Source organism: Dendrobates tinctorius, unplaced genomic scaffold (genome assembly GCF_039654945.1).
Source record: "Dendrobates tinctorius isolate UK_male_01 unplaced genomic scaffold, ASM3965494v1 ptg000063l, whole genome shotgun sequence".
NCBI classification, from domain to species: domain Eukaryota; kingdom Metazoa; phylum Chordata; class Amphibia; order Anura; family Dendrobatidae; genus Dendrobates; species Dendrobates tinctorius.
The window spans coordinates 21,675,170-21,687,962 of NW_027361731.1; the positions used below are offsets into that span (position 1 = coordinate 21,675,170).

Here is a 12,793-nt window from a genome sequence, read left to right on the forward strand (position 1 = left end):
GTTCATATGGCGGTTGGTGCTGCATTTGGGGACTCTGAAGCGACGTCCTGAAGGGAGTAGTTGGAATGAGGAGTGTCCCGGGTGAGAGGGATCGGATGAAATTTTCAATGCATGGGATCGAATACTCTTATCATAAAGATCCTGGATTTTAGGCAGGGGGGAGCCTATAATTCTCTCTGCTGTTCTGAAAGTCCTTTGTAAGCGGAGTTTGTCATGCGCAGTGGCTCCCCCATACCAGACTATCAGAGAGGAACAAATCACAGATCTGATGACAGCATTAAAGAATAAGATCAGCAGATTCTTAGACAAACCATATCTTTTCAGCTGACGCAGGAAGAACATCCTCTGTTGTGCTTTTCTTATAACAGCATCCACGTTTTTCCCCCATTTAAGATCATGAGAGATGATAACACCAAGGAATTTGGTCTCTGTGACCCTAAGAACCACTTCGTCATGGATGTAGATTGGAAGTATCTCATGTTGATCTTTCCTAAAATCCACAACCATCTCAGCAGTTTTTTTAGTGTTGAGTACAAGATTATTGGCTTTACACCAGTCACATATTCTTTCCACCTCACTCCGATACAAGTCTTCAGCATTTCCCCTGATGAGACCAATCAGTGTCATATCATCGGCAAATTTCAAGGTTTTTACTGAGTCTGCTGAAGAGATGCAATCATTCGTATAGAGAGAAAACAGTAACGGGGACAAAACACACCCCTGAGGTGCCCCGATGTTTGTGACCAAGGTGTCCGAAGTGAATGGTCCAACTTTTACACTCTGTATCCTGGCTGTCAGGAAGTTATAAATCCACAAGCATAAGTTGAGAGGGACTCCAAGAGCTACCATTTTCTTATGAAGTAAATTCGGATCAATGGTATTGAACGCTGAGCTAAAGTCCATGAAAAGAATCCGGACATATGAGTGCCGTTCATCTGTATGATCCAAAATGTACTTCAGTGCCAGATTGACAGTGTCGTTTGCCGAACGATTCTCCTTATAGGCAAACTGAAGCGGGTCCCATAGCTTCTGCGTGAATTTTATCAGGTGGGACATCATAATTCTTTCGAAGACTTTCATAGCTACAGATGTGAGTGCTACTGGTCTATAGTCGTTCAACTCAGAGGATCCCACTTTCTTGGGGACAGGGATAATTGTGGAATTTTTCCAACACTGAGGTACAACGCACTCTTTCAGTGACACATTGTATATATTTGTCAGTATAGGGGCAAGCTGGGTAGCACATACTTTCAGACACATTGGAGATACACCATCAGGGCCAGGTGCCTTTTTGACCTTAAGTCCCTTCAGGATGCGTATCACCTCTGCCTCGGAGATCACTACTTGGGTGTTGCACAATGAATGATCTTTATATGAACAGACTGAGGAGCTTAGAGATGAATAGCCACTGTGTGTAGAGCTTGCCTCAAATCTGCAGTAGAATTCATTTAACTCTGCTGCCAGACTTCTGCTGGGGTTCACTATAGTGGGGTGGCTTTTATAATTGGTGACCTCTCTTAATCCTCTCCATGCAGATCTAGTATCTTTTGATGAGAACCTTTCCTCCAGAATCTTTGCATACTCGTGTTTGGCTAACTTGATCTCTTTAGATAGCGAGTTCCTAAGTTTCTTGAATTCAGTAATATCGCCTGCTTTATAAGCCTCCTCTTTTCTCTTACGGATCAACCTGACTTTATTTGTAAACCACGGCTTGTTGTTTCCCCGAAAGTGGACAGATTTGGATGGAATAAACGTGTCTTCACAAAAACGGATATATGAGGACACTGCATCAACCCATTCATCCAGACCCGAGCATGTTTCCTGGAATACCTCCCAGTCCGTGCATTCAAAGCATGCTTGCAGTTGCAATTTTGCCTCCTCAGACCATGTCTTCTTTGTATAAACTGTAGGTTTGGATGTTTTCAACCTTTGCCTGTAGGCTGGAATTAAATGAATTAGACAATGATCTGAAAAGCCCACTGCTGCTCTCCTCACTGCCCTGTAGGCCCCTTTTAAGACAGTATAGCAGTGATCAAGCGTATTGTTCTCTCTCGTGAAGCAGTTTATATGTTGAGTAAATTTGGGGAGATCCAGGTTGAGTTTTCCTTTGTTAAAGTCCCCCATTACGATCACAAATGCTTCAGGAGATCCTTTCTCCCATTCTGATATTTTGCAAGCTAATTCACCAATAGCAGCTTTAACAGATGCTTGAGGGGGAATATATACTGCAACCAGAACCATAGATGAAAACTCTCTTGGAGCGTAAAATGGTCTACAATTGAGTGCAAGGTACTCTAGATCTGGAGAGCAACCTTTTCCCAGTATGTTAACATCACAGCACCAGCTAGTGTTGATGTAGAGACATACCCCACCCCCCCTTTGTTTACCTGAAGCTACACAATCACGGTCAGCTCTGTAGATAACAAAACCAGGTAGATCCAGACTACAATCAGGGATGGTGTCATTCAACCAGGTCTCAGTAAAACAAAGAGCAGCTGAATTGGCCATATCAGATCTCATGTTACAAAGTAAGTTCAGTTCCTCCATTTTGTTAGATAAGGAACGGACATTAGCCAAGTGGAGTGAAGGAAGAGCTGTTCTGAACCCTCTCCTCCGAAGGCGTGCCAGGACTCCTCCTCTCCTACCTCTCTTGCAGTACACCTCCACAGGTTTCACAGAAGTAATGGATTTTATGTACTCAATTGTTGAATTAGCAATCATGCTCCAAGAAGGGGAGTCCATGAGAAATTGCGGATGATTCCAGAATAATAAATCGTCCCTTGAAATCATAAGAGTAGGTTTACAGAGTGCAGTGGCCATGATTACACTCAGCTTGTAGCTATAAAGACTGAACAGTCACAGCTTAGCAGAGTTAAATGTACAACTTTCCATAAAGGGTGCTCCCAGCACTGCTGGGGGGGAGGGCATGGGTGCAACAAGACAGGGACATCAGGGGACACGCCAACAGTCAGTCCAAACCTGCCCAGCTCACCCTATCAGCTCCACCTGGATCACAAGATCTCCAGAACATCTCCAGCACCGCACACTCCACCAGCTTTCCTATCCCGGGATCATCTGCATGCTGGAAATGGGTACAAGGCAGGTAGCCAGCAGCTTCACTCTCTCCCAGCTGAAACCAGGCACGGAGCTCCACGAGGACAGAAAGACACCGGTCCCAGCTGGTCACAGTCTCCACACTACTCCCAGCTCTGCCGAATCCTGTAGCCCTACAGCTCCATGTGGACCACAAGATCTCCAGAACAACTCCAGCACCGCACACTCCACCAGGTTTCCTATCCTGGGATCATCTGCATGCTGGAAATGGGTACAAGGCAGGCAGCCAGCAGCTTCACTCTCTCCCAGCTGAATCCAGGCACGGAGCTCCACGAGGACAGAAAGACACCGGTCCCAGCTGATCGCAGTCTCCACACTACTCCCAGCTCTGCCGAATCCTGTAGCTACGCAATGGTGAGTGAACCAAAGGGAGAATTAACAATTAAACGGGGTAAAAAACTAAAAAACTCAGGAGCCTCATGCCAGAGCAGCCATCTCTCGGCGCTCCTCCGCCCCCGGCACTCCAGCCTCCTTCCCCGCAGTCAGCCTGACTGCTCTGCCCGGGGCACATGCGCAAATTCACACCCCAGGTCTTAGCACTGGCTAGCTGGCCCTTCTCCCCGCCTCCATGACCCTGCTGATCCGACCCGGAACTCATGTCCCTATAAAAGGCAGCCTCTCCTCTGGATCGCTGCCTGATCGTCTATGGTAGAATAGAAGAACTCGGCACTCAAATTATAGTTTTTTTTCATTTTATTTGCATCCAGATTATGCATGTTAAACGTTTTCGATACAATAATGGATCTTCATCAGAACTTTTCTGTATTTTGGTATGAGGAGTACCAAATGCGCTTGGTATGGCGACACAAATCGCCTAATTTATGGCGCTGCTCCCTCTGGTCCAAATGTGTAGCGTTGTGACCGCTGGAATGGGGGACGCCAGGAAACCTGCTGTGTAACCGCTGAAATGGAGGACGCCAGCCTGGACCAGAGGGAGCAGCGCCATAAAATAGGCGATTTGCGTCGCCATACCAAGCGCATTTGATACTCCTCATACCAAAATACAGAAAAGTTCTGATGAAGATCCATTATTGGATCGAAAACGTTTAACATGCATAATCTGGATGCAAATAAAACAAAAAAACTATAATTTGAGTGCCGAGTTCTTCTATTCTACTACGTGGGCTGGATACCCTACTTGTGCACCTACTATCATCATTTTGAGAGAGTGCCTTGTTGCTTTTACTACGTGATCGTCTATGGTATTCCATGACAGACTCTCGGGTCCACCTAATCCTGCCTGCTCCTGTGCCCCGGTCCTCTTCTCCATTTAGCCCTGCAGCTGTCCTTCCTGTGTTCTCCGGACGGTCCTGTCTGCATTCCATCCCGGTGACTGACGGTCTACTCCTCCAGTTGTCCCCAAGGTATCAGCTTCCACGGCGATAGTCTCCTCCGGGCCTGCCCCAAATGCTCCCTGTATAGGGGGTGGTACACTTGGCCCGCTCGCCCGGGGGTAGGTTCGTCGTCGCGGTCCTGTGGGTTCACTCTTGGAGTCCCTCCAGCCTCAAAGTATGACTGTTGTATATGAACTGTTGAATTGTAAACCGCTGCAAAATATGTTGGCGCTCTATAAATAAAGATTATTATATTATTATTATGAGCAAGGGCAGCATGGTGGCTCTGTGGTTAGCACTGCAGTCTTGCAGCACTGGGGTCTCTCTGTGTTGGCATGGATTTCCTCCGGGTTCTCCGGATTCCTCAAAAGACATACTGATAGGGAACCTAGTGTGACGTAGCGATCACTAAGCGGGTTGGGGAATACTCCTCACATGGCAGTGATTTTCAAATGCACAACAGCCGTTTCTTCATTAAAACAAGTCCAGTCCACCATAGGCCATGTTATACATCACAGACCTAACATGCAGTCCATTCTCAACGCACAGTTCATTAACTGACCCTCATCAGTGCATACAGTTCCCTATGCTCTGGGTTACCTGCTTAGCAGCATTGCCAGCTTCGCAGGCTGGTTTCACATCAGTCCTGTCAGTAGCCTAGACCTTTAGTAGCTTCCTGGACCTTCAGGTGCTCCAGCCAGCTCCAGTCTCACACATGGCCATCTCCCTATGTGGTGCACGCAGGAAATATGTAGAACCTTCCTGTGTTCACAGGAGCACTCCCCCTGTGTTAACCAGTCCCACCCATCACTTCTGGTTAACCCTTAAATCTTGCCCTTTACTAAAATTCTACAAGACCTAGCAAGCTGTCCTGGATTCAGATCGCAGCAGACCTCTGTGCGATACACACCATTAGTTGGTACACCACATATCCTCCCCTCTCTGTTCAAACCTGTGGGGATGAATGCCTGGCCACAGTCCAGGGCCCTGGGAAAACCCGTCCCTGTCATCTCTAGCATCTCTAGCTACCAGTCGAGGGGACCCTTTCCACCTACTAAAAGCATTAGCCTCTAGAACCTGATCCCTCAACATCACCTGGTCCTTAAGAGATTTATCATCTGTCCCTGTCACCAACGAGTCATGACTTGGATAGACCTTTCCAGCTCTCAGCGGTCAATACAGCACTGTGATTCACCTTTCTCCATATTTACAGGACTGACTTGGTATTGTCGCATATACTATCAGGTCTCTTGTCTAAGACCCTCAGCATGGGCTTAACAGGGAATTCCCTACCGCCTATCCTGAAAAACTCAGATGGCACATTTCTCTATCGCCTAGAGACCCATTGCATCACCTGTCTCTATCTTCTGCTGTGGCCCATCCATTACTGGGAGGACCTCCACGTCGTTGGGTACCATGCTTTAAAGATGGCTTCTATCTCTGGGAGCAACGCTGACTCTCAATTCTAGCTCTTTCCAACCTTAACTGCCGTACTTCTTTGAGGTGAGCCACCCTATACATGAAGAGTATTCGCATATTGCCAAGATTCTCCCCTGTCCCTACCATGACGAACGGAACCATACCCACTTCCCTGGGTATCTGGTCTTTGTTATTATCGAGAATTCTCTTTTACATCACTCTGGTCTTATCTACCATCTCCTGCTTGAGTCATCCGTTTGTCCCGATGACTTCTCTCAGCAAAGTACTAGGCACCTAGACAACATCTTCCAGTAGATTCCGAGCTTTTCACATAAGCTGAAGCCACCTAGCGGCTTCCTCATTCTTCCACCGGATCAACCGCTTCATGTGAACACACCTCCAGTGCATGTCCCTCAGGATAGCCTCTCAATCCACTGTGACTTCAGACGTGGACAGAATCACCAGCCGTTTAACTTCTGGGGACCAGTACACCCTACTGCTTCTACTGCCTACTTAAAATAGTCATGTACTGACTCTCTGGCACACTCTTCCCTCAGGTCTTCCGGAACCTATACAAGGCACTTGAACAAGGGAGTCTCCCCCTTCTCCACTGCACGGAGATGATCGCCTGGCTCAGTTTCCGACATCGGCTCTCTCCTGACTTCCATCTCTTCGAGTCGGCTGGCCAGGACAGACACCTGCCGCGCTATTTTCTTCAGGGCTGCCATATTAACCAACTGCTTTTCTGCCAGGTGACCTCTGAGCTCGGACATCTCTCTCTCCAGCATACTCAGTCGGCACTTAGCAGCCTGTCTCTGAAGCTCTTCGTGCTTCAACTGCTCCTTTAACCTCCTTAGCTTGCTTCTTCCATCCTCTGGATTGGTTGAGCTTCCATCACTCGAGGAGGTATCTGCTTCAAGCCTTACTTCTTCTGTGGCTTCTTCCACTTCTGCACTCTCGGTCTTCACCTGGGTCTCAGCAACGGCAGGTTCAGACTTCTCATGGGTCTCAACAGTGTCAGCTTCAGCCCGCTCTTGGGTCTCAGCAGTGTCACCTTCAAAGGTTTTCGCTCCCTTCAACTCTTCATTCATGGTGCTGTTTTGGTCTCCAGGCTCAGCGGTTGCTACTGGTAAAGACACGTCACCTTCCTTCCTGATCTCTTCAGTGTCTGGAAGAGAACTCCCATAAGAATTAGAAGCACACGACCTTCCATTATCAGCAAGAGACACTTGGACCTTTTCTTTATGGCACTTGTTCCTTCAGCGATGGGAGGATTTGCCATCCTCGTTGGGCCCTTCCTTACTGGACTCCCTTTCTTTCTTAGAGTCACAGTCACCCACGGAGTCTGTGTCACACTCCACAGTATGGTGAACCCTCAAGTTGCTCTCTAACTTGGTGTCAGCTCCACTCTTTTTAGCCACCACACCACAACCAGTCACACTGTGTCACACTTCAGGTGACGTCAGGTCATTAAGTTAGGCAGATGCATATCTTCCTCTCGTCACCCATACGTCTGAACCGTCAATGTTAGGAGGTGTAAGTACCATAATGTACCCAACCCCAGCAGCATAGAGCCCTTTATTCTCCTGCTGTAGAGGAGCATCCTTCTCCCACAAATCTGGGAACAGCCTAGAGTCCCAGACTACTATCAACAAATAGGATAAGTTTGTGACTACCGCAACATCATGGGTTGCAATGTCAATGACCATCTCGAGAATTAACCTGGACACCGGATAGTCTTTATTGTCCCCATGGATGCAGGTGACCCTTTTGGGTATCTCAAATACATTGGGTGCAGCCCAACTAGGGTCACCACCCTTTTTTAGGCAATTAACCCCTTTTGGGATTCCGCCCCCTTATGAGCAACCACCCCCTTTTGGGCAACTACCCACCCCCTTTTGGGACTCTGCCCCCTTTTGGGCAACTACCCCTTTTGGGATACCGCCCCCATTTGGGACTCCAGCGAATGCCCATGGATCACGGAGTGCTAGAGCTCATTGAAAGCATCACTGCAAACCACTTCGCACATGGCTGCTTCGCCTCCCACAGCTGTCACTGGACCTCCTGGCAATGCACACTGATCCACACCTGGCATCTTGCACGGCTCCTGCTGCGTTCGTTCTTGGTCCTGGCATGCTCCTCTAAGCCCCAGTCAACATGGGTTGAGGGTGTTGATGACCTTGTTAACCCCACCGAGTTACTGCCAGAAGCATTACACTTTGTGGCCCCACTGAGCCACAGCCAGATGCCTGCTTCCTCAAGTGCTGTTGCAGTGGTATCTTGCTCCCAGTAACCAGGCTGCACTGCTGCAGAATCGAGAAAACGTGCACCTTCTCCGTTGCCCCCAGCAACCAGGTTTGTAGGCCTCGTCCATTGCCCCTAGCAACAAGGCTACAAGAATGCCCCTAGCATTCTCCACCACGTGACATAGCGATCACTAAGCGGGTTGGGGAACACTCACATGGCAGTGATATTCAAATGCACAGCAGCCGTTTCTTCATTTAAACAAGTTCAGTCCTGGTTTATTGTGCAATCATAAACTACTGTAGGCCATGTTATACATCACAGACCTAACCCACAGTTTATTCTCAACTGCAGTTATGCCTGCACAGTTCATCTGACTCTCGTCAGTGCACACAGCTCCCATGCTCAATTGTCCAATTACTTTTGGTCCCTTTAAAAACAGGGTGGCACATGTTAAGGAGCTGAAACTCCTAAACCCTTCATCCAATTATAATGTGGATACCCTCAAATGAAAGCTGAAAGTCTGAACTTCAACTGCATCTGAATTGTTTTGTTTAAAATTCATTGTGGTAATGTCTAGAACCAAAATTAGAAAAATGTTGTCTCTGTCCAAATATATATGGACTTAACTGTATATATATGTATATATAAAATCACAGAGATAGCTTGTCTCTGTGATGTAGCCCGGAGTGTTTTCTTTAGTGCACATAAGCACTAAGGGACGTCACCGTACCTCTATATGTGTTTGAGGACCTGCGGTGATGTCACAGTCACGTGACTAGTCAGGTGATGGGTTCCTGGGTGTGGTTATACCTATTTAATGTAGGCTACTGCTTAACACAGGGCTGTATGTGGGGAGGGGGATGCCTTCTGTGTGTGTTGAGGTTCCAGGTCGAGCCTGAAGTACTGGACACTTGTACTTTGTTTTGCCTGAGCTTAAGGCTATTTCTTTTGTTCTGTTCTGTTTTGTGGGTTTGTGAAGCAATAAACCCCGTGAACTTTAAAAGGAACGTGCCTCCTGATTGCCACCCATTGCACCTGAACGAGTACAATCCCTACATTGGTGCTAGACATGTAACAACAAAGTCTGAACAAAACTCATATAGCACTTATATAGAAAGGGGGACGTCCACCATATCATGATAAGGACCAATATATCCCCCATAGGACACTTTTGTACAATCTATAAACACCTGATAAACACAGAGCAAATGTCCACAAATGTCTTGTATGAAAACCATATACAAGTTTATTAAACAGAACAGCAATTCAGTATATGTAATACACTCAATAATATGTGAAAGAGGGTCTTAACCATAAGGACAGAAGGTAAACACACAAAAATACCATTTGTCCAGACATTAATATGCGAGGTGGGGGCGCAAATAGAAAGCTGATTAAAATAATACAATAGAATACTTGGGGTGCCACTTGCAATTGCTGGCTAGATACTTTCAATGTAAGAGAACCTCCAGTATTCCCATTATCCTGATGTATTGTTCAGCACAACCCCTAACAAGTAATAAAAACATCAAAAAAGCACAATTTGATCTCACCCATAGTGCCTCAGCCCAGGAACACACGGTACTGCAGTACCATGTGTTCCTGGGCTGAGGCACTATGAGTGAGAGCAAATGCCGATGAACTGGTCGGACTGGTCGAGAGATACCAGGGGATGGAAGACTCCTTGGGGAGGCAGCCCATTCCGTATTGGGGGTCCCAGCAGGGGCGGAGTCCCAGAAAAGTAAAAAGGGGCAGGGGAGGTGGTGCCCAAGGTCCCTACGGGTGATGTTATTTGCTGGAGGTGCCATGGGTCAGGACATATAGCTGGCCGTTGTCCCCAGACCACCGAGCAGATGGACTGCAGCATGGGATGCCATTGTTAATACTATGCATATCCAGCCTGCAGTGTGAACTCTCCACCTAACGAGGGGCCTCAAGGATGTCCCGTGAAGGTGAATGGTCGAGCAGTAATGGCACTGCTAGACTCTGGGAGCTTGGTGACCCTTGTGAGTGCCACTTTTCCTCTCAACCTACTCCTGGGAAAAAAGGTCTGCGTTCGATGCATACATGGTGATGCAAAGGACTACCCTATAGCCAGAGTGGACATTGAAATGGCGCATGGCACAGAGTCCCATGAAGTCGGCGTCGTTCGGGACTTGTTGCATCCTATAATTATAGGCCGAGATTTCTGTTTGTTTTGGGATCTGTGAGGAAAGGGTTCTGAGGTCACTAGCAAGAGTAGGGAACCAATGAACCCTAATAAGGTATCTCCACAACAAGAGGAAGACAGGTTTCCTTTTTGCATCCTTGTAGGGGATGAGGAGGAAGTGTCCCCTGCATCTGACATTCCGGAGTTATGGATGACCGGTGAGAATTTTGGGACTGCCCAACATAGGGACCCAACTCTGAGGGAAGCCTTCAACAATGTTACCGTCATTAATGGGGTTGCACAGGAGCCGGGGCTGACACAAGATTTCATTATTTTATGATGAGTGGGAAGTTGTTATACCGGGTCATGAAAATAAGGAGGAGTTGGTAGAGCAGTTGATAGTACCAGGCCCCTATAGATGAAAAGTGTTGGACATGGGCCATTCACACATCTAGGGGGGGCACCTTGGGGTGGAAAAAATGCAGGAACAGATTGTGCAGAAATTCTATTGGCCTGGTTGTCACCGGGAAATAGTAAACTATTGCATGCACTGCCCTACATATCAGTTTACTGCCCCACCTCTCACTTCCAGAGCCCCCTTGTGCCATTGCCCATTATGTGTGCAAACAGTAAAGTGCTGCGGAATATGTTAGCGCTATATGAAAATAAAGATTATTATTATTATTGAAGTGCCATTTGAGCGAATTGACGTGGACTTGGTCGGTCCCCTAGTTAAATTAGCCCAGGGCCATCAGTATATATTAGTCATCCTGAACTATGCCACACGCTATCCTGAGGTAATTACCCTGAGAAATTCCTCCACGAAGAGTATAGCCCACGAGTTGGTCCATGTGTTTTCCCGGACAGGTTTGCTGAAGGAGATCCTGACTGACCAGGGGACACATTTTATGAGCAAGGTGATGAGGGAGTTGTGCAAGGTCCTGCAAATCTCCCAGTTGAGGATTTCAGTGTACCACCCTCAGTCAGATGGCCTTGACTAGTCAGGTGATGGGTTCCTATATAATGTAGGCTACTGCATAACACAGGGCTGTATGTAGGGAGGGGGAAGCCTCCTCGGTGTCTTAAGGTTCCAGAACCGAGCCTGAAGTACTGGACACTTGTACTTTGTTTTGCCTGAGCTAAAGGCTATTTCTTTTGTTCTGTTTTGTGGGTTTGTGAAGCAATAAACCCCGTTAACTTTAAAAGGAACGTGCCTCCTGATTGCCACCCATTGCACCTGATTGAGTACAATCCCTACAATATATATATATATATATATATATATATATAAAATATATAAACACATACACATACATATATAGATTGATTGATGAAAAGCTGAAAATTCATCTGCCACGTACAGTAAAATCACAGCTGGACCCGGCATAATAGAACACATAGAACAGCTAGATTACATAAGTATATACACATAGAATATATCGATATAAAGATGTCAGTCACAGGTATAATTAGTACAATGTGTGTGCAGTTTACTCTACATGTATTTAATTAAATGATTATTTTTTGGAAAAAATTGCATGGGCTTAACTTCTATTAGAAGTGGAAAGGAAGAACAAAGACAAAAGAATCTAATTAATAAAAATATTGGAGAAAGAGAAACCAATCACAAACTAAAATGTTTCTATACTAATGCACAAAGCATGGGCAACAAACAAGGAGAATTGGAACTACTAACACAGGAAAAGAAATATGATGTCATTGGAATCACTGAAACTTGGTGGGACAATACACATGATTTGAATACAAGACTAGAAGGATACAACTTATTTGCAAGAAACAGACTTGATAAACGAGGAGGGGGTGTCGCATTGTATGTTAGAAACGGGTATATCTGCACAGAGATTGAAGCTTCAGAGACTGGGAGTTCTGTGGAAACTGTTTGGGTAAGAATACAAGGACAGAACAATGGAAAGGACACCATTGTAGGCATTTACTACAGGCCGCCTGTGCAAGCTGAAGATATGGATGAACTCTTTATGCATCAAATGGCCAAGTTCTCCAAAAAATATGACATAGTTGTCATGGGAGATTTCAACTATCCAGACATTTGTTGGGAATCTCTCTCAGGCAAAACTAACAGGTCAAGGAAATTCTTATCCTCTCTTGCTGACAACTTTATCTTCCAAAAGGTAGGGGAGAAAATAAGGGGAACTGCTACCTTGGATCTAATCGTTATAAACAGGGAGGAAATGGTTGAGGAGGTAAAAGTGGCTGGGACCCTAGGAGGCAGCGACCATGCAATTTTAGAATTTTGGATAACTAGAGGCGGAAGACCTGTGAAGACTCAGACGTCAAGGTTAGATTTCAGAAAGGCAGATTTTAAGGGATTCAGAAAGAGAATTGGAGGGATCCAATGGCTGGATATCCTTAAGGACAAAAATGTCCAGGAAGGATGGGAAATCTTGAAAAATGAAATTCTCAAAGCAGTTGTTAACAATTCCGAAAAGAGGGAAGAATAGGAAGCATTTAAGGAAACCAGGATGGATGAACACAGAACTTAAGCACATGC

The 12,793-nt window shown here is 46.3% G+C and overlaps 1 protein-coding gene across 4 annotated transcripts in view; it reads right to left on the bottom strand.

Annotated features, from left to right (window-relative positions):
* LOC141094204 (uncharacterized) overlaps window positions 1-12,793 on the bottom strand; it is a 228,984-nt gene that overhangs the window by 182,580 nt on the left and 33,611 nt on the right. The gene's annotated exons all lie outside the window — the stretch shown is intronic.